Genomic DNA, 23588 nt, shown 5'->3' with positions numbered 1-23588 from the left:
ATGGTGCTTAGGAGGTGTTTGAGATAGTAAATGAATGTCAGTGAATGTCAGTATTGAGTTCTCCTGAGGAGTATATAGCTTGGTGTTTACTGACAAAGTATCCTTCATAACATATCTTATCAATATTACCTGAATAGGTTCCGTGTCTTCTAGAAGATACACGGATCACATGCAAAAAAAGAATATTCACACATAATTGATGCCTCAAAGATATATGAAATCTAATATGTTTTGATTCATATAATTCATATTGTCACTAGGCAAATAGGCATAATAATGTTGGTTGTAATTAAACCTTTCAGATTGAAAGATTTTATGAATTACATAGGAAGACCAATATTCATTGTTTTCACTAAAATGAAGTATTTTCTTCTATCTCCAACTAGACAGGAGCTCTCTTCATTACATTTTGTTCACATGCCTATTTTGGCCTTTATTTACTGAAAATAGCCATTTTTAAGGTGTTTTATCCTTTCTATCAATTTGTGAACACTTGTGTGCTGTGGAAAAAAAGGACTGGTTGTGGCAATATATGATACAAAAATAAGTCTCTACACATCTATTCATGCTACCTACTTGAGTAGATTAAGCCACAGTTTCCCTAAAGCTTATTCTCTTTATATGTAAACATTTTACTATCTATGTACCCTCAACAGAGTTCTTATGCAGATTCCATTAATGAAAATATGGGAAGTATTTGTAATGTGTGATTTAAATATTGTTTTAATGATTACTTAGCCTGAAAAATATTCCATATAATGAATGATTTTGTTGTTGTTACATTGAGGCAAAATATTTAAACAAAATTTAGTGAGATTAGACATTGCGTTCTGGACCTGTTGTTGACTGAAATTTTATTTGGCCAAAATGGAATAAAGTCTAAATTTAAAATTTCAGAAATATCTGCAAATATCCTCTATGGTCCTGACTTTAAAGCCTCAATTATAATTTAGTTATACAGTTTTATGTTTTGATAAACTTTCCCAAATGTTTAGCAGAATTAAATATTTTTTAAGTTAACATGAAATGTTTTGTGTATAACTTTGAGAACTCAATAGAACAATTTGAGATAAATGTTAAAATTATGGTATGTTTTAAGATTAAACTAAATCTTGAACCATTTTGACATTTAAGACATTTCTAGTGGATTTTGCAAGCAATCTACATACTGTTTAAAAAAATAATGATAACATATCTATTCATAAAGTATCTCCAAATTGTTCCATATGAAAATAAATATTATATTAAAAATCTTTTTTTTTTTTTCTTTTTGGCCACGCAGCACAGCTTGTGAGATCTTAGTTTCCACACCAGGTATTGAACCTGGGCCCTCAGCAGTGAAAACACAGAGTCTTAACCACTGGACCGGCAGGGAATTCCCTATTTTAACAATCTTAAAATAGATCACTTTTGCCAAATAAATTGTACTCCAGATCTGGTTCTTATGCAAAATAATGTTTTTGCATATATTTACTTCTTCATTACCCAATTTGGTGCCCGAATAATTTTTGGTCATATACAATACACACAGTTCATCATCTCTGAAAACAGCTGGAGAGAACTAATATAAACTTGAATATTAATATGTAAGTAGAGGCTAGATGATACAAAGAGATGACCAAAATATTTTTGATATTAAAACAAAAATTCTCATACAAAAATTTTTGCAAGCCATTAATGTCCTAAAAGAAACCATGAAACTGAAGGATGGAAGACTTTGTGCATCACAGAACCATAATTTAATAGTTGTTTGTCCTTGCATGACATTGCTTAGGTTACTTAATCTCTGAGCCACAGTTTTCTCATTTGTGAGATTAAATGAATCAGTAAATGTGAATAAGCTTCAAGAATTGGAGCATACTATGCAAATCATGGAATTAAATTCAATAAAATTCATACTGCTGGAATACGAGGGAACATATATGTTATGATCAAAAGGAGCAGTAAGTTCCAAAAACAAAACTCTGAAACACAATGTACATATAGAAAAGCAATAAAGTTATCAAAAGGAGAAAAAAAAACTATTAAATGAGTATAATCTTAAAGCATTTGTTGTATATGGCACTGGATTTTCTTGATAGTGTTTCAAAATTGTATATTTTGATATAATAAGTGAATGTCTCTTTGTTAATAGTTAATCTGTACTTAAAAGCAAATAAAACATCAATTAGATTATACTCTCTCCCTCTGCCTTTCTATAAGTTTCTGTTATTAGCAGACAACGGATTTTTAGTTGTCACCTGTCAATGAACTAGAGATAACAGAATAAAATGATGGCCTTAAATCTAAACTCTTGACAAATGTACTAGACACCAAAACTTTCAAATCTGGTTGGTAGGACAATGTATAAAGAACTGCTAAGCTAGTAAGTGTCCCAGAAATGGTATTTTGACAATTTGGAAAAAAACCTAATATATCTTTGAAGTATTGTCATTCATTTAACTACACATTATTAATTAAGCATTTATTGAACATCTACTACCTGAAAAATATTAGATATTAGAAGTAAAGGTAAATATGATCAAGGCCTCATGCCTAATGAAATTTCTAGTCTAGTATCAAGGACCGAAAAATAGACCCATGACTGCGATATTAAGTGGTAAGTGCCATAATAGACATATCATATGAGTTGATTTACCAAAAAAAAAGTCATAAAAGAAGATACCTATAAGTAAGTCATAAATTTGTATTCACTATGTTTCAACTTTTCAGAATGGCCTTAAGTATATATATATGTAAATATTTTCCATAAGAGTATTTAATGCCAAAATTAGCTATTGATGACCCAGCTGCTTAGATACCTGAGAATTTTAATAATTAATTATATGGATCAATATAATAATGTTAAGAATTTGGGGGAAGAGGGATGTGCATTCAATGAGAATAAACTAATTAGGCATAAAGATTAATTACTCTCAATTCCTCTCCCACCCCATAACTAAGATGCATGTATGTGTGTGTGTGTGTGTGTGTGTGTGTGTGTGTGTGCATGCTTACTACACAGTATGTGAGTAAGGACTATTTTCCCACCTCTAAATCCATACATCTATCTCAGCCCACTCTTTTTGCTTCTTTTTGTTTTGCATGATAAAGGGTCCTGCCTAGTCTTATCACTCCAGATGTGGTTTGAAGCTCCCTTGCTCATTTTCTCATGGAATTTGTTCTTTTGATTATCTCCTACCTCTTAAATGAAGTGTCAGCACCCTTTTTCTGTAAAGGGCCAGGTGGTGCATGTTTTAGGCTTTGTGGCACATAGGACCTCTGTTGCAGCTATTCAATTCTGCCAAGGTGGCATGAAAGCAGCCATGGGCTATTTGTAAATTAATTAGTTTGGCTGAGTTACAATAAAACTTTATTTGCAAAAATGGATGTGATGTGGATTTGGCCCACTGATAGTAGTTTGACCCCCTACCTTAAATGATAAATCTCTCTTTCTACTGGGTTATTTTTAACTGCACCCAAATATATTCTGATATCACCAATCATAAAGGGCAATTTTACAAAAGATACCTAGGGAGTGTTTGTCTAATATTTACAAGTTCTATTTAAGATAAAAAAACACAAATCTGTTAAAAGACTTCCCTCCAATCTTGAAAAATATAGTTTTATAAACACCCTGAAGGCCAAATTTGAGTTTTAAATTGTTGGCTTTCTTGAAGTTCCACATCAGAAATGATGGTAGAGAGAGAAATGCTTTTTCACCCTCTTTCATTTCTCAATCCCTCCTTTTCTCCCTGAAGGACATAGTTCTCAATTCCTCATGCCTAGCAGGGTTTAGTTTGCTCTCAGGAGGATCAACCCTGGAAAGAAGTCTCCTGCAAGTTCTGGAACACGTCTGGGGCCATATGACTAGAGAAATCCAGAGTCCCAGTTACCCAGAGTGTTGATGAGAAAGGATAGCATGATGCTAGACTGGACATATCTATCCTCTTGGCTACATGGTCTCTTTACACAGTAGGGAAAGATAAAGCCAAAGAAGGGCCAGAGTTGGGGCTGATAAAGCACAGGGTCCAGGACAGGGTTAATTATATAGTAATTTCAGAGTTGACAGCCCTATGGGAAACAAATAAAAGTAGAGTAGGATATAGAATATAGGTAGTGTTCAGGTAACAATTTGAAATGAGGTGGTCAGCAGAGCAGTCTTCTTAAGGAACTGACATCTGAACAAAGATTTGAAGGAGGTGACTTAGTCATCAATTTTTTTGAGGGAAACAGATTCCAGAAATACAGGACACCAAAGTCAAAACCCTTAGGTGGGTATATGAAGGCATATTGACAAAACAGCAAGGAAACCAGTGTGGTCGAGAGGAATGAATGAGCAGGAGCATACTAAGAGGTGTGTTCAAAGAGGTAATAGGATTGTTGGAGAGAAGGCTGATTATTTTTTAAAAAAATTAGTTCGAACATATTTGTGTTGGAGAAAGCTTAACAATAACTTAATGAAACTTGTTTACTCTTTAAAGAAAATTAAGCCAGAGATGTCAAGATGCTCAAAATCACATGGATAATCTAACTCGCTACTAGAACCTGTCTGAGTGAACCATGCACTCTATGCTATACTAGTGAGCATGGTGCCTCAAGAGCAGTGGTTCCCAAGTGCAGTGTGCATCAGAATCACCCATAGGGCTTGCTAAAACACAGAATGTTCAGCTGTACCCCCATTATTTCTGATTCATTAAGTTTTGATTTGGGTCCTGAGTATTTGCATTTCTAACAAGTTTCCAGGTGATGCTGATACCGATGATCTGGAGACTATGTGGTGAGAACCACTGTATACATACTACAACAGCAGTACAATGAAAATTATATATTTTGATTTCTTACCAAATTGCATTCAGTCATTTAGATCAATCATAATTTCATGGAAATGCTAAGAACTTCCTGCATGTTCTATGTCATTATGATGCACCTTCCTTTTAGGATTGTTTTTCTAGAACTTAGTAGCATCTGTTCCTATTTTTACATCTCTCTGGCTTCTTCATTATCTTTCCACTTTCCCAACTACCTGTCTCCAGTTTCCTTTTAGAAAAATTTTTTGGATCCAAGAGTTAGAGATAGATGGAAAGTAATATATGATTTGTGAGATATATGGTGTTAGGCCACAGATGGGTATATGTCCTCCAAAGCCAGTCAATATATTTTTTTCTATGTTATGATTTTAAATTCTTTTGAAAATACACCAGGATGGAAATGCCCAACTATTTTTTTTCTACAATAGAGTACATAACACACCTTCCCCTCAAGATTGGACAGTATTCAACTCTGTATGGATTTTTATATCACTATGTAAAGCCACAGGAGCTTTACATAACGATATACATTTCCTATCAATAGACAAGATAGGAAAAAAAAAAAAAAACATAGAAACAGTCCTGAGAATTATAGCAGTGTCAAGAGAGAAAACAATTACAAGCCAATCTGGCAAAATTGTTTTCCCAGGCTCTCAGGCAGTTTCCAATTTTCTTGGCTAGACACTTCAGGGGACTTTTCTGACATTCTTCCACATTGAAATCTAGAAAGCCAGAGGTAAAAATTAATCTGAGTAAATTAAATTTAGAAACTATTTGTCTAAAAGATAGTCAATATATTATTAAGTCCTGTTATTTATACTTCCAAATCATATTTAGAATCTGTATTTCTGTCTTCCTACACACCCTTGCTGCCTTTATTATCTTTTTCTTAGATATTTGCCACGTCTCCCCTATGGCTTCACTAAGTACTTCTTTCAGAAGTCCAACATGCATACTGCTCCCAATTTGTTTTTCAAAACTGAATATGCTTTCAATCTAGTTGTTTAATTGAAGTCCTTCAGCATCATCCTAAAATATATCAGATAAAACCTAAAGTCAGCAGGCTTTGTACCTGATGTGCTTGAAATCTACCTCTTCAGTTTCAGTCTTGCCTCTACCTCCTTCAAGCAAAAATTATTCAGTCAACCTGAACTAGTTCTGTATTCCTGAATATACCACACACTGTTTAATACTTCAGGCCCTTTGTGCAGCTGTTTACTCTCCCTGGAGCACCCTCCCTTTTCTCGTCTTCGTGGTAAACCCTTATAAATATAAACTTCAGGTAATACTGACACATCTTGAAAAGCCACTTGTGCCACATTCTATAGATCAAAACTAGTCACAAAGTCAACTAAGAGCCTAGGGAGCTAGAGAAATAAATCTCAAAACTCTGCATGTAAAGAATGTTGTGATTATGAATAAGAAACTGATTCTGTATTTTTAATAGGATATGTTTTAATATTCTAAGTGGTCATTAACTTTAATACAGTTTTTTAACACAAATACATGAAAAATGTGGGTCAGGTTGGCAGAGAAAGCCCTGATGTCCCAAAAGGTCATTTCAAGAGAAATGATATATATCTTCTTCCATATTCAATCCATTTTTATAACAAGTAAAATTCTGGTTGTAAATTATCTCCTTTTAAACTATTCTATTTGTGGAATACTCAACAACTATTTTGATGCCAAAAAAGAAAAGAGTAAATGAGCATCTTTTGTATAAAACCTGCTTTTACTTTAGCTTCTCAAGAATATTTATTGTGATTTTATAGGTAGAATTATTCCTGATGAACTGCATTATGGATACTAAATCCTGAGTGTAAAAAATACTTTAGCTTCTTAGGCAATATTCATTTGATAGAACGAAGTACTATAATTTAAATTGATTCTTAACGTTCTCTTTCCAATATTTAAAAGGGACAATACCACACTTACTCCCCATTTTTGAGGTCTTGGCTGAAACTTCCTATTTTGGTTGCAGTAGTTGAAATTAGCTGTCTCAACTTTTCAATTCTGTGTGTGAAGTATTCATCTTCCAAAATGAACATACCTTCTTTTCTTTAGATATTCATATCAATAGTACAAGAGTATGTTTTTATCCAAGCTAAATCAAGTAAACTAAATGCCAGAGTGTTTCTGTGTGCTCTATACCCAATTTATTTAGATAGATTTTGATTCTACTTCAAAATTCAAAGTCATAAATAACTCCTAATGGAAAAATTCAGGTGATTAAGCCTTGTCAAATATTTAGCCAATATGATGTTGATGAATTGCATGCTTTATGGGAGTTGTTCTCCAACCAAAGATTAAAATTTGATTTTGCTGTGATACGTAGAAATTCTACAAAATTCAATATTGAGACTACATCATCAATTTGAGCAATATTTAGTAGAAGTGATTTTTCATATCATTTTGAAAATAGATTAGAGCAGAAATATGCAGTCTGTCTTTGCATTTACTGCTATTCATCATTTCCTGAACACCCACATGAGCTAAGAAATGTATCAAAATGTATAATAAAATGAGCATCTACAGTTTTAGCTACATACAACTGTAGAATTCAGTGAGCTATGTGGAGTTTAAAGAAATATTCTTTACATTAGTTTTTAAATATAATAGCATTGCATTTTCTCTACTGATAATTTGTTTTTGTATTTTGTACCCTCTATTAAACTCTTTATTATATGGGTCTGGAACTCAGGAAAAGGTAATATATGGAACTAAACATGAGGATAAGGATAAAAATATATGTTTAGGCATAGGACAAGAGATAGAATTAAGAATAGATATAAATATAGATTTTTGATGAATCAGTTATTAATAATAGTTAAAAGCACTGGGGTAAATGTGATTAACATGAAACAGTAAGTACTATAAGAGAAGAAAGCCAAAAAATTGTCTGGTGAAGACCAACACATAAGAGACTGTGAGAGAAATAGGACCACACAAAGGAAATTAAGATGAACAACCACAGAAGGACAGAAATCAAAGAGACATAGTGTCAATGAAGAAAGGGCATCGAGGTAGATGAGAGTCAACAGCGGATATAATAGTCAAGTTAAATAGAAAGTATTCACTTTAACAGTAGAGAGTTGGTTGATAAATTGATATGGCTTCAGTGGAATCTTTGCCTATAGCGTACTATTAACAAGAGGTGTGGCAGAGTGAATAACATTATGAGAGAATATTATAGCTGAGAAAGTAGACTTCATCCAAGAATTGTGAGATAAGGTAGTAGCTAAAACCCAGTGTGAAATAAAGGGAAGTTTTAGTTGATGGGAAAAACTAAGCATATTTAAAATCGAGGGAAAGATTCAATAGTGACAGATTCCTGAAAAGAGTGTATAACTGAAAAATCAGACATCTTGAAGTGTGAGAAGTGGAGAAATTGATGGAGAAGCAAGAGGAATGATGCAAGGAAAGGCAAGGAGAAAGGAAATTCTGGCATAAGTATAAACAGTACTGTTTGGATGCCTGATAATTTTATACATAATGTTGAGAGCAAGAGAAGAGTTGGAGGGATAGCAGCTATTGTCAAGAATGAAACACAACTGAAGGGGAGAAAGTATTTGATAATGATAAAGGCTAAGCTAAGAATGGAGACCATGAAATTCTACTGGTGAGAATTTACATCGCTATGTAATTGTTTTTGCCGGCTGATATCATGACAATCATTCCATTAACTTTTACCAATAGTTTTTAAAAGATGGATCTATGGAGCGTAATACAACTTTAATTCCAGTTTTCTAGCTGTCTTCATATGCTCATGTCCTCTGTGTCCGAGGTCTTAAGTTGTCTAGGCTCTTTATGCCCTATCACCATAGACTACCTAAACCTTCATGTAGGAAAGGCACTTCCTGGATTTTTCAGGAGTTGGTAACTAGTTATCTATTGATACTATCATCACCAAGGATGACTTTGACTGGAATTCTTCTTTCTTTTGTTATAATCTACACCAATTATATGTGTAATGTAATTTAGTGTGGGTGTGCGTGGAAGAATTTACTAACATACTGTGTCAGTTTGGAACTGAACTATCCAACATTATAGAAGAAGGAGCCGTTCATAGGTCAGTCTTACAGTAGGGAGACAGAACACTATAACAAAGAGTAGGCATTTGGACAATACGAACAATCTTTAGAATAGTCATAGAAGTCTCTTCTTTGTGTGTGTATGTGTGTGTGTGTGCGTGCGCGCGTGTGTGTATATGTATTTATAAGTGAGATAGAAAAGGAGAGAGATTACCTATCAGCTGTAATACACAGTGAATAATGTAATATAATTTTATTCAGTTAAATTTTTAGATACAGTGAGAAATCTTTTCATATTTGTTGACAAGAATTAAATGAGTCTGGATTCAGGCATTCATTACATTTTTTTTTTTTTTTTTTAGTGGCTAGGCATAAAACATATCAGGCCAAAACAGTATTTATTTATGCTTTGAATTCTCAGGTAACTCAGTTGTTTATTCCATTTCAAAGATGGAAAACCAATAAACTTATCCATCTCTGAGTTTTATCCCTGGGAAAAAATGGTCTGCGTATAATACATTTCAGACTATACATGATACCAATAAGAAGTACCTAACAACTCAGACTTAAAATCTTGGAATTACCTTTGATTTTTTCTACTTGCTTGAATCTCATATCTAATTTGTCTCTAAACTCTACTGTAACTTCTTAACAGTTTCACACACTACTGCCATTCTAATTTGAATCTGAATAACCTCATACTTAAACTATTGTAAAAGCTTCCTAACTGATTTCCTTAGAAGCAGCTCATCTACCTACCCTCCATTTTCTCTCTTACACATAACCATCAGATTAGTTGTCTGAAATGCTTGTTCAAACACAACACTCTCCTGTTTAGAAGCCTTCCTTGACTATTCGTTAGAATATCAGAATTTGAAATCTTGAAGATACTTTAAAAATTTGACTCTTTGGCACGAAGATGAGAAAATTGAGGCCTACAGAGAGGAAGTCACATTGCTTTTATGTACAGAAAACTCTGATAGGTAGTATGTATAAGCACTGAGTAAAAGAAATAAAATCTTTAACCTCACAGAACTTACACAAAAGTGTGGTAAACAATAAATACATTAAAAATATATGATTAGATTATATGATGACAAGTTTTGACTATTACTATGAAGAAAATTAAATTTGGGCAGTGGGAGAGATCATGATGTGCGGGCACGTGTGTGGAAGTGGATGCTATTTTAGAAACTGTGGTCAGTGACAGCCACTCAGAAGAGGTGACTTTTGAGGGAACAAGAATGAGGTAAAGGAATAGAGCCTGCAGATACCCATGGATATTTGGGGAAAGAGCATTTCTGCAGAAGAAAATAAAGTCCAAGTCCTGAATTAGGGACATGATTTGCCTGTTTGAAGACCAGCAAAATGGCCAGTGTGGCTAGAGTAGATGAAGCTTGGGGGCAAGTTGTTAGAGGGAAAGACATTATATCCGAAAAGTACTTGGAGGGAGATTATACAGTTAAACATGACAAGGATTTACTTTTATTTTACCTTTGATAGAATGCTAGTGGATGATTTTAAGTAGGTTTGGGACATAATCAGATTTACCTTTTTAATAGCATAATAGACTAAGACGGGCAAGAATGGGAGTCTAGCTGAAAGATAGTAGTGGTAGCAATGGTGGTGCTGAGAAGTGGTTATATTTGGGCAGAACAGATTTGCTATTAGATTGTATGTAGCATATGACAGAAAGAGAAGAGTCAAGAGGGAATCAAAGGTTTAGAGCCAAAAATATTGAGTAACTGGACATGGTGAAAGTGCAGAAGGATCAGGCCTGTGGGTATAATTTAAGATTTTAATTTTGGTCAAGTTTGGGTAAAACACCCATCAGACATCTAAGGGGAAGTGTTCAGTAGGTAGTTGGGTGATATGAGATGAAATAAATTTTGGAGCTCTCAGCATATAAGATGTTATAGCAAAACTGTTAGTTGTCTATATGATATCCATTTGTAATTCTACTTTACTAATAGAATCCCCTTATTACCAAGAATAACAATATGCATTTCTAACCTCTTTTGTAGATCAGGGTGTTCAACAAGATGTTCCCATAAATTCTTGGGTGAAGCTTCCAAGAAGACCCTTTAAGGGGGCTAATTTAACCAGCAAAGTTATTTCTGTGGCTTTTCTTACCTATCTTCTCAACAGCTCGACATGAGGAGATCCAGCAGCCTTACTGATTGTGAGGATGGAAGAAACACTGCTGTTAGAGCTGGAGTCATAGATGGGATATGAAATTTCCATACCTGCTCTAAATTGGTAACTATTGGGCTTTTTATTTTTTTTTGATATGAGAGAAAACTATTCATCTTGCCTAAGCCACTTTTTGTGGTGAACTTTAGTTTGTAAGAAGTCTAAGCGAAGCACAATGCATTTAAAATCACAAGATTGCATGAGATCAACAAGGGAGTGGATGTAAATAAGAGTGAAGAAAGCTGAGGATGAATCTGGTGCACAGCAACATTAGAGGACTAAGAGGTGAGAAGATTCTGGCACTGAACACCGAGATGGAGCAGAGGGAAGTCCAAGGAAAAGAAGCCTGAGGATTGACTATTGGATTTAGGATTACTGACATTGATAATTGGGGACAGAGGAGTGGAAGGAAAGCAGAGTTGCTTGAAGATCAAGTGCAATAATATGTATATATAAATATGTAAATATCTGTTTTAAGATCATTTTTTTAAATTGACAGATCTCATGAGTAATAAGTGATCCAAATTGAGACTTTATCTGAGGGACTTATGGACCGTTATTTACAATTTCTGATCTTTGTCTTATTCAGTTTTGTTTCTTTGTCATAGTCTCAAAAATTTTACAAGTACCAGAGAAGGAATATGACAGTTAAAAAAGAAGAAAAAGAAAAACTGGAAAAAGCAAAGTTAAGATCCTAGTATATATATCATTATCATTCTTCTTAAATTTTAAATTTAGAGAGTAGGCATTTTCCATGGCATTAAATGTTTTACTAAAATATGCCTTTAATGGATACACAGATTTTTAAATCGTCATCATATTGATGTGTCATAAATTATAATTAGCTTAAAACTAGAATATCTGTAAGAGAAGTGAAATGAAAGGGTGAAGAAGAAAGAGATGTGACATATTGGCCATCTAAGATCAATATGTTGTATAATTCTCTACTAGAATCCCAATGATTTATACACAGCTTATTGAGTTTAGAAAAGCTCAGGAACTACAGAGTTTTGCTAAATGATTTCTTAATTTAGAGTAATTTTCTCTAGGTTTACGTGAATATTTTTTCCTAGTTTAATGGAACTTAGTACAATGCAAATGTTCTTAGAAAAGTCAAATTAACTTTGCCTCTTGTTCTGCCAAGAAATTCCAATACAGTAGTTTTAGAATTCTGTTCCTCATCTACAATATACTTATCAGAGAAGGCAGAAAATTCAACATTTAGAAAACAAAAATACACAGGGAGTCTCATCCAGGTGAGAAGATTATATTACGTAGTCTATGCTTGAGAAGTCTTTCCTACTCACATAGGTCATCTCTGAAAATTAATCCCTATTGCTTTATTTTCCCCAAATCCTCTGATCTACAAGCTAGGACACAAACCCCACCTCTTCCCTTATATCTTCTCATTAACTAGAGGCAATATTTATCACTCTATTTTCTGACCTGCTCTCTTAGCACATGGTATCACATATTTTCATATTATATTTTATACTTCTCTACTTTATCATTAGACTATTACACTTGTATAAGTCACATTACCACACTGAAGTTCCTTTTGCTAAAACATGGCGAGGCCTTATCACTATTCATGGATATGAAAATGATGTTTTATTGTTCATATTAGTGTTTTTATTTAACTTTTTCTGCTTAGTTTTCAAGGGTTGATAGAAAAAAAATCTCCACATAATAACCCATGAAATAATAATGTTTTACTAAGAATCTAGAAATTACTCTTTTCAAGTTAAAGAAAGAATCAGCCATTCTCCAGGATTTCATTTTCTTAAACCTTTATTCACTATGAGAGAGACAGACAAACAGATAGACAGAGAGAGGATGAATCTCAAGGGGTTGACTCCATACTTCACTAAATTTTTCTCCATGAAGAGTCTCTGAAAATCATCATTACATGAGTTTTTTTTGCAACCAACTCCTAGTTGTGCCTAAATATGCCAGCATATTATTGGAAATGCTAAATATTAAATAATTTTGTCATTGTTCTTAATAATTTAGTAGCTGATAATATTGTTTTGAATTACAGAAACATCTGTTCTTAATTTATCTATCATTAATTTTATTAGTAGAATAATGTACCCTATTGGTTCTTTTTGGTAGTTTACATTCTTTTTTTCCTAGGTTTTAGCTCCTCTCTATTAAGAGTAATCTAATGGGATCACAGATTTACTTTGACACATTCTTTTTTTTTCCTTTTTTTTTTTAAATAAAGGAACCTTATTTCCTATCATTTGTTTTGCTTAAGGCAACAGAAGCTAGTTAACACAGGGGGTTCATAAAGTAATATATAACACATTCATATGATAAAATTTTGGAATTTCTATGTATTCATTAAAAGAAAGTATTAGTAAATCATTTAATGTTATGGAATCAATTATCCTATTTTATGACATAAAAATGGGTTACAAAATGGTATTTTAATAGGATTACATATTTGTAGTTAAAACGTAGATTTAAAAAATCTATTAGGAAACAATGCTCACTTGAATGTTTTTCAAAATTTCTAAAGTTTGCAGTGTATAAGCACTATTTTCAAATTTCAAAAATTCCTATTAAAATATATAAAATTAAATAAAAACAAAATAATTCAAAGGACTAAACAGTCCTGGATCATTTGGTTTTAGAAATAACAGTCCTTACTATCTCTGAATCTGATCATCTGGGTTGATTTTTAAGTACAGAGCAGAATATTGAATTCCCAGAGATTAAGGTTGAAATGCATGTGCAGATGGTACAACCTCCAGAGACATTTGTTTTCTTAGGCACCCTTGCGTCTGCTGCCAAGATAGTGCCAACCCACTATTTTGTAGTAAAGTCCATACATCACTTTCACATGATGATGTCACATGTGCACTTGGTCTCACTAATAATGCCTCTGACTAATTACATTAAGCTTCAGTGAACCATGGAAATGTTATACACATAAGACGGCACACTCAGACATACACATTGACTTAATATTAGCAGTTGACAAATACGGCCCCAGTCTCAGGACACCCTATGGAGTTATGAAATGTTACTTGGGATTTGGTGAAGCAAAGGCTGCATTAGGCATTCCATGAAGCATGACTGATTCATCCATGTAGAGACAAATCTTATTTTGAGCCTATATTTTACTTTTCCCTGAGTGTCTGAAAATCAGAGTATGAAAAATGTTCCTAAGAATTGAAATGCAATGTAGAAAATGGTACAATAAATAAAACTCCATGCAACCCATGGACAATTTTGATCATACAGAGCACTCTTGCTAATGGCTCCAAAGATTTAAGACCCGCACCATGAAAAAAGCATTTTCTAGAAAGGGTCCTTGGCTTTGATATTCCCTTTCCATCCCAGGATGACACAGTCCTAATTTACTGATGGTCAGGAATTCATGATATATAGTTCCACTTTATATATCAGGCTCTAATTGACAAGAGGAACTTTCTAGGATAAAGATCCTGTAAGCCTGAATTTTTCTTTTTTCTCTTTCTAGACAGGAAACCTAAAATGTGTATTTATGTAGTGCTTTATGAAACAACTTATACATATTTTGCAATTCTGTTACAAGGTGAGTTTATTTCATCATTATAATAGATGTAATAACATGATAGGTAGTTTTAGTATAAATTCCTCTTCCTTTTATTTTGAATTTATTAAGACTCTTCTCTACTGGATGAGGTTCTAAAACATTATCTCTTTTTAAGAACTTTTCCAGAAATAAAATACCATTATCCAAAAATCTGTCATGTTTAGCCTGCCAAATATCTTGCAATAATGCTGACACTTATCTACAACAAAAATATCCAATTGGGGAATAAATAATTGCCTGTTCTCATTACATTGAACATTTTCCTTCAAAAAGTTTATATCTCTGGTATATACAGGATATTAAGAAAGTTGAAAAGAGACTAGATATTGTTGTCACGTGAAAAGGATCTATTTTGATTAGAACATTTTGAACACATGTTACAAAATGTGGATGTCATAATAATCCCTAAAACTGTGCTTTATTGAGCACCTAATGTCCATACACTGAGCAGATACTTTATATATATATTATTTCTGTCAATAGAACTCTACCAAGGGAAGTATTTTTCTATTGTGAGTTTGGGGGTTTTGCTAGTATTTATTGAGTATTTAAGAGTTTTACAATCATTAGGGACTTGCAATTACAACAAAGTAGTATTTTACATATAAGAAAAGTGAGAATCAGAGGACTTAAATAGGGTTTTCAAAAACACAGTAAGTGGTAGAGATGTAAGTCAAGCCAAATTTTCTATGTCTCTAATTCATTTTTTTCTGCAGTGATATCTTCCTTTTATGGATTTCCTTCTTTGATATTATTTACTAACACCCTAGCAGAGTGTATGGACTTGTGAAGAAAAGACCATACTTTATTCCTTTTCGTGTTGATGCAATACCTAGAAGAGTAACTTATACACAATAAGACTTCAATGAAAGTTAATTAAGTCTAAGGTAGCATTATGAATCAGGAGCTTAATATGATTAATCATCTCCAAACATACTGAGTATCAGTCACTTAATATAAACTCATTGCAAAAGGTCATTTTATTGGGCCCACACAGTCTCTGTACGTGAGGGTTTGTGTGTGTGTGTTTACAGCTTGAATGAATTCTAAAGTAATTTTGTACAAACACATGCAAAACTCTGCAGTTCCAGTTTTTCTTTGATAACTCTCAGCCCATCTTTCCCCATGGCAAAACTTCGCTGTAGATAAGCAGCCAACCTGTTTAGGGGGGAACATGTACTCTCTAGCCCACCACAGTCCCCACTATTTGCTGTGTCCCAGAGCCAGCCAGCTTCTACTAGGTTACCTTTAGGTTACCTTTCTAGTCCTATAGGTAATTGCGTTGGAGATTTCCTATTGTGCAATTGCATAAAACCAGGTATTTCCTAAACTGACATAATTCAGCAGAGATTAAAAAGAAAAGCACACAAATATACTGCTTCGATATTACATTGTAATATTTAATATTTGTATTTAAGGGGCACAATTTTATGTTATACTTGACATTATAAAAAACAGTAAGGAATTAATATTAAAGCTGATCTTTTTAATAGGATACTCTGTCCAGATTTCCACAAGAGGTAGGAGAAAAAACAATGCCAGTAAAAAGTCAATCTAAAATATTAAATTATGACTCAGCTTTCACGTGTGGTTGTGATGAAACAGCAGATGAAATCTGCTGTAGGGTAGGCTTTTCTCCATGAGTAGGACACTCAGAATGGCGATGGGACACCACAAAGAGGATGGATATATGGTCACCAAATGGCAACAGCTGCTCTATCCTTCACTAAACCACAGAGAATACCAGAGGGTTTTTGTGTGTGTGTGTGTGTAATATATTTTGAAATGATGGACCTCTGTGTAGGTCCATTTCTTAGGCTTAAAGATTCCCTTTGGTTATTTGAATAAAGATAACTTGTTTTCTGGAACAGAAATTTAACATTGGATAACCTTGTTTCAACTTTCACTTGAAGAGATGACTAAAACACTGTTTTAGTTTTCAAATGAAATTTACTGTCTAAATATTCCAGACATAGAAGATTATTCAAATGTTAACTTAGATATATATAAAGTTTGAGTGACACATTTTAATAACTGAAATGTTCCAAAATCTCAAATCTTGAAAAAAGATTAGAAGGGATTAGTAAGGATTTTTTTTTCTTTGCTCTATCATCACCTAGCTAATGCACTAAGATATTGTCCATGTAAAAACCCATGAAAGCTTAAAATGAAAGGAGGAATGTTTTATGAGGCTCTGTAAAGCAGTTATATAAGAAAGTATAAGTTATTTAGGTTTGTTAAATATCATACATTGCAGGTTCAGGTTTTATATGAAGACATTCTCTTCTCCAGTGTAGATCTATCTTCATTAGAACTAGCAGGGTGCTTAATAAATTGGAATTGATAAAGATAGTGATGATGCAGGAACTAATCTTAAAAAAAAAAAAACCACAAAACTCTCATGTTTGCTGCTTGGGTAGCAAATAAGTTTAACCAAGTTTGGTGTTGTTCTAAGAAAAGTCACATGTTTAAGTATTGTACACTTTTTTCTTTCCTTTAGAACCACTCTTACTGTGGTTGAAAATGCTATGTTCATGCACTAGCCAAGCTATGTCAACTTTCTGGGCTTCTTTTGTCTCATAAGTAAATGGGAATAAACATACAGTCCTGGTCTAAATCAGAGGGCAGGATTCATAGAGCTGGCAAAATAGTCAATGAATGTAGCCAATTTAAAAAATATGTTTTTATTCTGAAACTTGTGATGGCTTCACACACATTTAAGATCATAGATTGAGCTGGTCTAAAATTATTATTATTTTTTTCTTGGAAACAACTTTGGCCTTTTCTACTAGTACCCAGCAAGCACAATTAGGTAGACTCCAGATCTTCCTTGCAATGTTTATTCATTCCTTTTTAGCAGTTAGAAGCCTAGAGTAAATACAATGTGCAAAAAACGTAAAAAAATTATGTGCAGAAAAAATGCTGTATTCATAACAGAGAACTAAAAGCAATAGACCAATCAAACTCCTTAAGTTCTAAAGTTCTAATTAAATAACTTAGGACTGTAAGATAGCATAGACTGAACTATTATTCCCAAGCCTTCCATACTCTAACATATTACATCTTATATCAACTTACAGTATACTTTTAAAATACTTTAAATTTCCCCCAAAGAGTATAATGCTTGTTTTCCTCTATATAAAGTGCATAGCATAAAGAATGGTCAAAATAATTTGATTAAGGCAGATATTATCACAATAGAAAGGTTAAAAAGTCAGTCCACTTAAGGAGAAAACTAATTTTCAAAGCCACACTCATTCTTACAAAATAGAGCAAAAGAGTGAATATTTTATCTGAATAATCTTTTTTCCAATCTAGTATTCATATAGATTATCAATTTCATCTCTATAAAATTCACAATATTGTAATAAAAATATGATTTAAAGTGCACAATATGTGCCAGATTTTTTACTAGATAATTTCCATATCAACCTATTCTGTCTTCACCATGAATATGTTTCATTATGATAATTTTGGAGAAGAGGAAACTGTAGCTCAAACCAGTTTCAATAAATTTGTCAGTTCTCCAGCTATAAAATATTACAACTGGAATTCAAACCCAGTTGTATCTGATTCCACGGTTCATGCCCTCTATGTCAATCTCAACAGAGTAACAATAATCCACTGCGGAAGGAAAATTCTCTCTAAAAATACAAATTTCAAAATAATAAAAGAGGTAGACAAATGAGATATTGTAGTGCAATATATGTGTATGTAATGTGTATGTATACTTATACTAACACAAACAAGCAACAGTAGAATGACAATTTGAATTTTGTAGTGTTTTCCAAAATTTTTAATGGTTACATTTTAACCTTGTAATTAATCTGAGGCTATAATTAGTTTATTCAATTATGGAAAACATCCTAACGTGATGGATTCATCTGCCCTAAAGTGAATTTGCCATTGATTCAACTCTTTGTTTTAGAAATAAGCATATGTTGATGTTTTAGAAAACAAATAAAAAATTGCTTATATCAAAATGCCACCAAGGAGTTTTACATGATGATTTGTTTATTAATTTTCTTAAACTATTTTTGTATCTATTTTTGTTTAATTTTCTCAATAAACATCAAGGAAAATCTTAGATAGTTTTATATGGAAAAGTCAACATTTTGAAGGGAAAATCCAACTTTTCTAGAAACCAAACCTTTTCTTTTTTGGTAGCCTGAATAGGAAAATAATATGCTCTCACTTTAGTGTCATCCTCTGATCTTGTGGACTAGTAGCTACTGAATGTATAAGGATGTAGTCCTTGCAAACCTGGTCTATGTGGAGCAAGTATAAGGGAAAACTGTCTATCATCCTGATGCACTGAGGGTAGAATTAGTGCCATTTTAGTGTTTGTATATCTAGTGTCTTGCACCTAGTAGGTACTCAGTAAATACTGATGGAATGAATGAACAAATAAATGAAAAAAACCACAGCATTTCATTTCTCCATAGATGGAACTATACCACAGAATAAATTTCATAGGTTTAAAAATAACAAACATTTTCAGCATTCTGTTTTGGTTTCTGAGGGGAAAACAACATAAAAGGTGGTCCTTGGCCTCAGTATCTTACCTATAGAAAGATGGCATAAATACTTGCAAATTTGAATAGAGCCCCACAACCAAATGATCTACTTAAAAGTTCTGAAAAGTAATTGTAGAACTATTGGTAGTATACGATTTATTGCCAATGACTGAAACTTGCCTTGATATAAAAGCTCAGATGTCTGAGTAATCAGTTCAGGCTGGACTGGCCATGGGAAGCTTTTAAAGAACCAGTAGTGGATTACTAGTTTTGAAGAATGGATATAGTAAGTCTAAAAGAAGAGGACAGGGAATGCCATTCTGGTTGACGGAATGGTAATCAAAAGTTCAATGTTAAAAAAAGTACCAGTTCTGTTTTGAAGACTCTCAATAAATCAGTTTTGGAAATGGGCACTTGATAAGGCTAAGAATAGAAACAAGTTAGGTTGAACCTTAAATAAAAGATTATGGAAATAGTCATTTCTTATATTTGGTTTGGACTTGAAAATAAGATATATTGAAATATCATTGTAGTACCAAGACTTTGTATCCAAATTCATTGTACTGCTTTGTTCCTTCTTCCTTTCCTTGTTATTTTCTAAAATAGTCTATGCTCAATTTTCTTTCAAAAGTTGACCCAGAAGCAGAGTACTAGCATTGTATATTTAGGAAGAATAAGAAGATTCCATTATGGATAAGAATTGATGCTCATAAGAAGTATACTACAGGTGTGAAAAATGACACCACCAAAATATAATTCAGTGATAAGCTCAACATACATATGACAACAATATCAATACTGCTAAGGTGATGAAAAAAATTGAAAAGAAGGGAAAATAAGAAAAAAATCCCACTAGAGATTATGTTAAACAGCAATTTGAAGAACAAAATGAACCGTTTGAAATCAAATAACTAGGAGCATATTAGATTTATATGCATTGTTTTAACTGTCAGTAATAAGCCTGACAGAAAAAAAAGTGGAAAACTGATGATAGCATATCAACAAGGGACTTAATGTCTACAATGTTTCACTTGTAAATAAATAGCTAATATAATTCAGTCACCTTGGGCAAATTCATTAATATTCCAAGCTATCCAAAAAGGAAATGTCATATACAACAATTTGTTCTCATGTCCTTCCCTTTAAAAAACACTAATAAAAAAATCAGAAATTTCTCTGATTGGATCTTCTTTGTGAGCTTTATGTCTAAGATTTGCTTGTATATCAGGAAAGATTCAAAATATTTTCCAATATTTATGTGCTTCTATTTCTATTAAAATGGGTCCTATACAATTCTAGTGGCTTTGAATCTTTGTCATGAATCTTTCAAACATTTCTAGCAAATAGCTGATTGTCATTTATAAATATAAGGAATTTCAGTCTTTGTATATATATTGCCATCATAAAAATATATAGAATTTTGAGCTGTCATATATGGATATGCACACAGAAATGATCGATAAGCTGACTGATTTAAAAGTTTAGTTAGAATTTAGCCTAAACAAAATTATGATGTAGGCTGATGATTGTTGGCCTCTGAATTAGTAGGTCTTTCCCTAATATTCTTAGTTCAAGTTAGTCTGCTATGGCGTCAATCCTGGGCCTCAGTTCTTATTCTAACCCTTGCACTAACTCTTGCTTCTGCCCAACATGTGCTTGTCAACAAGTTATTCCTCCTACTGGACTAAATCTTTCCTTCTGCTGTTTCATAGCACTTTGATTAAACTGCTCTAAATTCCCATATGTATTTTCTTAATTTATGTCCAAAGATTTGTGTACCGTATTACCTTATACTAGAGTTTCTTGTGTATGATTTTTGGCCAAATTGAATTATGAAATCTCTTTCGGGGAAGAAAATCATAGTTCTGTTTGTTTTTGTAAATTTCCAACAATTTGTATAAAAATGGGAAAAAACTAAATTAGTTTCTTTAATTTTTTCTTAAGTCATTAACTAACCAATTAATATTTTCCTTATTACTATGGGCATTATTATTTCCCTGCATTGCAACAAGTACACTTTGCTACTACTTTAACTATTTATATATACTTTTTGAATGGCTCCCTATGTATTAGAATATAAACTACCTGAGGTCAGAGACCATGTTGTCTCTCCACCCTTGTTTACCTTTTCACATTTATACCTTGTAAAGCATAACTTCTTCCTGCATAGGACCTCATAAACTGTTGACTGAATTCAATTAAACACATAAATGTAAAAAACAGAGGTATATTCAAGTTTTGGAGGGAGTGAGGGAGATTAATAAATAATTAGATGATTGTTGCAAGTGTTATAATTCAGGTGACAAGGCCTAGTACAGCACAATTTATAGCACATATTCCCATCATTAGTTGTGCATTGGAAAGAAAGATAGAAGGAAGGAGGGAAAGAAAGAAAAAAGGGAGGGAGAGAAAGAGAGGAGGATTTTCCTTTTTTGGTATTCACAAACCACAAAAATTTTTAATTCACCAACTATATTTTAGTAAGCTATCAGTTGTCCTTGTATGTGATTTTGCCCCAGATGTATGATATATACATATAAACATTAATGTTTTCATAACATTTAAGAAATTATGGAATTGCTAGCATGACAATCCCAAGACCACAATCTCCAAGTCAGGTATTCCTTTCATAGTATTATTAAAATTAATGTTTTCTCTTACCCCACAGACAGTAGCACACCTTACTTGAAACTACTTCAGGGTAATTTTCAACTCAAATGAACTTTACAAATATATATATACTTTGTTTTGACTTTTTTCTCTATAGAATCCCCAGAGGGATGAAAAGCTGGGAAAGACATTATTTACATCAGTAATTCCTTTGTTACTCTGTCAATTTAGGTTAGTTTAACAACTTAGGTTAGTTTAACATGCATTGTTCATCTACACTGTACTCCCATGCCCAAGGCTGCAGAAACTCAATTCAGTAAAGACAAGGACCCAACCTCAAGGACTTCACCGTCTACTTAGATTGCTGTTATATGGTTATAGTTACAGTTTTTCTTCCTCTTTCTCCTCCTTCTTTTCCTTTCTCCTCTCCTCCCTCTCCTGCTCCTTACTTACCACCTTTTTCTGCTTTCTTCTTTTCCTTGTAGGTTTGGGTAAATCTAACATCTGGCAAAGTGAGAACTAGATTCCTCTAACAAACATGAGTAGTTTAAGTTTGACAGTCTCATTTGCCGTGAAAAATCTGTACAGTATAGCAGCTTGCAAATTATTTTACCCAAAAATTTAAAGCTTTAGCTATCTAAAAGTTTTCTAGTGCCACGTGTCCTAAAATATTATTGTATAAATTATAAGTGACCTAAGAGATTCCCTATTTACCATCATTTTATAATGTGATCTTAGTGAAAGTTTTAAATTATATGTGCATGTGTGTATGTACATAAATATTCATCTTCTTGACGTGCTCAGATTTACATGCAAAGGTCTAATTAATATTAGTGGAAGTTATATATGTATATAAATGATTATTCTCTTCTATTTACTTGGGGCCACCTCCTTCCAGTGCTTTCAGTATTTTCTATCATCATTAATGTTCAGTAAAGGCTTTTAAGCTATGTCTCTGCAGCCAAAGGATCTGGAAAATTTACTAGAACCAAAGCATTCAGATATATTTGTCTCATGTTACAACCATGCAATCAGTACATATAATGTTTTAATTATCTCATTTGCTTCACAGGTTTTTTTCTGGGTTAGTTTTCTTCCTTTTTTTTTTTTTCTTTCAATTCCTGTATTATTTGTTTTAATATATAAATTTAGATGTTGTTGCTTGTATACCCATGGTAAAACTATATGAGTTTTCCATTTCCCAAATCCTTGAGGTTTCATTGCCTTTCTTTCCTATTCCCTGTAGTTAATACAAAGAAGGGCCCTGCTATGCACAGTCTGAATGTTTGTGTTCCCCCAGTTTATCTGCTGAAATCCCAGCCCCAAAGATGACAGTATTAGGAGGTCTTTGGGATGTGCTTAAGTCATGAAGGTGGAGCCCTTATGAATGAGATTAGTGCTATATTAAAGAGGCTCCTGAGAGTTCTCTAGCCCCTTCAACCATGTGAGGATACAAGAAGTCTGCAGACTCAAAGGGGATTCTTACCAGAACCCAAATATAATGACACCCTGATCTTGGGCTTTCAGACTCCAAAACCATGAGAAATGGATTTTTGTTGTTTATAACCCACCCAGTCTGTGGTATTTTACTATAGCAGCCCAAATGGACTAAGACAGCCCCTTTCACAGGCAGTGACTTGTGAGCTATAATCTGTGCTGACTGAAGTGGCCTGTTGTCTAATGCTAGAAGTCAAAACCACAGATTAATGTAGGTGGCCACCCCAGATGCTGGACAGTTAAGAGCTGTCAGCAATCCTGCCCATGTCTTTCAATTGAACCAGTTGTAAACTAGCAACCTAAGTGAATAAAAATAGTATTCTCAAGTTGACATAGAACATAAATCTTATGATTTTTGTTCTCA

The sequence above is a fragment of the Phocoena phocoena genome, chromosome 4 (genome assembly GCF_963924675.1).
Source record: "Phocoena phocoena chromosome 4, mPhoPho1.1, whole genome shotgun sequence".
NCBI classification, from domain to species: Eukaryota; Metazoa; Chordata; class Mammalia; order Artiodactyla; family Phocoenidae; genus Phocoena; species Phocoena phocoena.
The sequence above is the reverse complement of the archived record's forward strand: the minus strand, read 5'-3'. Positions refer to the sequence as shown.